Source organism: Gavialis gangeticus, unplaced genomic scaffold (assembly GCF_001723915.1).
Source record: "Gavialis gangeticus isolate Ggan-Ray unplaced genomic scaffold, GavGan_comp1, whole genome shotgun sequence".
Taxonomy (NCBI): Eukaryota; Metazoa; Chordata; order Crocodylia; family Gavialidae; genus Gavialis; species Gavialis gangeticus.
In genome coordinates this window covers 1,088,574-1,091,783 of record NW_017729004.1, presented here as the reverse complement: position 1 = coordinate 1,091,783, position 3,210 = coordinate 1,088,574, and positions in this window count along the sequence as shown.

The following is a 3,210-nucleotide window of genomic DNA, read 5'->3' as shown; positions in this document are numbered from 1 at the left end:
TCACAGTCAGGGGGTCCAAACTGTGCAATAAGCTCCCTGCAGAGGTGGTGCAATCACCTACCCTGGAAACCTTCAAGAGGAGACTGGATGGTCACCTTGCTGGGGACACCTGACCCCAGTTGTCTTTCTTGCTTAGTGCAGGGCGGGGGCTGGACCTGATGATCTTGCAAGGTCCCCTCCGGCCCCTAACATCTATGAATCTATGAACTGTACCGGGAAATCTATGATAGATATTTTACCTGATCAGAAAACACTGCCAGGTATCAAAGGCATGGTGTGTGTTTCATGTCACAAAATTATTTGAAGCTTAGGCTGGACTGGTCCAACTTTTGCAGCCTTATTAATACCTCCATTCATCAGCAGCTGTTCTATACAACCCTCCACTATGGGATGTCAAAGGACTTTTAAAATTACAAACACACTTCTGAACAATCCTACTACCTCTGTTTTACAGATGAGATGCAGGTTAAACAACAGGACCCAGCAGTAAGCAATCCTGAGGCTCTTTTCTGCTTCTGGCTTCTAATGAAACTTTTTTCCTCAGAACACTAAATAACTTTGAATAGTTTAGCTTGTAAAACTGGTACTTTGCAACGTATGTACCAATAAAAATAATTATGCAAAAGGCAGGAACAAACTGTCTTGGGTGGACAGAACACAGGAATAAGAAGCTTAAAAGTGACTACAACAGGGGTGAGCAATTATTTTGACTGGAGGGCCACTGAATGAGTTTTGGTGTACTCCCAATGGCCATACTCTCTCCCCACCATGCTGCTCGGAACTGTAGTACATCCTGAACCCCATCCCTGACCCAGAACCCACTGGCCCCACCTGCAGCATAGACAATGCAGGAGTGCTGACAGTGGGGGTTCACAACTCTGGCTGCGCTGCAGCCCTGCACCCTGCCATTGGCACATAAATAGATCCACTGCCTCCGCTGCTGCCAGGCACTGGGTCTGGCTGGGCTGTCAGCGCAGAAATCTGGGGGGGGCACATACCCTCCCATGCCCTTCCATCCATCACCTATGGTCCGCAGCTGACACCACTGGCTGTGCAGAAGCAGCCCTGGGCAGGTGCCAACATCAACAATGGATGTGCCTCGCAGGTTCCAGGTGGGAACAGGGGCATCCATCTGGACCCACAGCTGATGTCACTGCATCAGCATTGTGCAGAAGTGGTTCTGGCTGCCCACCCAGTGCAGCAGAAGCAGCCTCACCTGGCACCACGTGGCAGCTGGAGCCTCCAGCCACCCGCGGGCCGGATCCCATGAGTTGGCAGCTGGATACTATCGGTTGGCTGGCTGGGTTTGGCCCATGGCCCATATTTTGCCCACCCCTGGCCTAGAACATAAATAGGAACAATGCAAGAAATGTCATTGTTGGCATTCAACACATTCTCCTGCCTCTGTAGCCTAACACAAAAAAGAGAGAGAGTTCCTGTTTTGAAAACAGAAAGTTGGAAGAGAACAGATATACACAGTATTCTTCCAGCACCTTGCCTCTTTCCATGAGGAAATAATTGCTCTGTGAACTTGCCCCAAATGACCTGATAATCTTCCCTTGGTTTTGCACAAAGTACACCTGGAGCACTGAAAGGAAACTGATTTTTGATGCTACTTCCATCAGGGTCTTTGCGAGATGGCTGTTGAATTGTCTGGGGCAACAAATCTAAACTAGGATTTGGGCTAACAATCCCTAAATTCTCCTCTTGGACAGGAAAGCTCTAACAAAACTGAGCTGGAAGTGAAGAGACCATGCTTCGGGTACTAGGTTTCACCCATTGCTTAATTCTCTGGGCTCCAACTAATTTTTGTCTCAGGTGATTTCACTTCAGCAGAAAACCATGAGGATGCAATGACCTATTAAGGTCCCCAGTTGGAAAAGGAGGGGAGACAGCTCTTGCCAGAACTGTTAGATGTACACACAATAGAGCAAACACCACAACCCCAACCAGGAGCCACAAATTATACAGTCTTCAAATCACTGCTCAGCTGCTCCCCAAAACATTTTACGGTATCTGCCTCATGCTCTACTTGCTTTTCTCCCCAGGGCACTTGGTGTAAATAGTCTGCTTCCAGCTCCCTGACCATAGGCTTCATTAGCTCTGTTTTCTGTGAGAGCCAAGCAGCAAAGTAAAAGCAACAGCATTTGCAGTGACCACTGCATGCATTATTTCTCTTCTGCTCCTGGTCTTCACTTGCAGTGGGGTAAGAAGATGCAGTGGGGCATAGGATCCAAGAGCAGGGAGGGATGGAAAGCAGCCTTACCTGTGTCAGGAACTTCTAACCAGCTGGGGCTGAGCTGCTGTCTTCACATGTGCTCTGCCTGCCTCACTGTTGCTCTTAGTGCAACAGCGGCTGGGAACTGTTTTGGAGTTCCTGGCATGGCAAGGCTGCCAGGGTGCGGGCTCTGCTGGGATGAGGGGCAATCCCAGTGCCCCTCTCACCCACCCCTAGTTTTGCTACTGCTCATTTGCATTCTCTTTCAAGTCATCAGACCAGGAGAGTTGGGTTGTTCCCAGATTTAGATACTAATGGACAAACACCTTTTGGGAACTGATGGGGCAAGAAGGAGAAGAAGCTGGAATTAGAACGGACAATGACAAGAGCAGTTTTTATGAATAGTGACTGCATGTGGCAGGATGTGTAGCAAGAGCAACTGCCTCCGAATGAAAGCTCACAAATGCAGGTGCTGAAGACCCTGTGGTACAAGGGATTAAGGCCTCCAAAATCATATTGGGATGAACAGCAATAAGACAATCCTGATGCATCAACACATTTCAGAGGAAATGTTCAGCAGATATGCACTCCAAGCAATGAGAGCACAGGAAATCAGATGCCAGCTAGCTCACAAATCAACAATATTAAGCTCCATCACCATCTGGCATAACAGGGAAATGCACCACGATGCTAAGTCATTGATATCAGTTGCCCCAAAAATTCAGCTTAGGGCAACACTGAAACTAGTTTCCCCCCAGTGGGTTGCATGCTGCGCTAGCTCCGCTGTCAGTTGCTAGGTGCTTTGAGTTCCCTGGGCATCAAAGATGCTGTGCAGATGCAAGGGTTTTAATAAAAGTTCATCAGACATCCCTTGAAACCAGGGATTGCCTCTTTTCTAGGGCACTGCTCTCAGCAACGATGAGGAAGACTTACTGGCACTTGGGGAAAACTTTTTGGGAGTCAAGCCACAGCAGACTTAATTATCCTCCCAG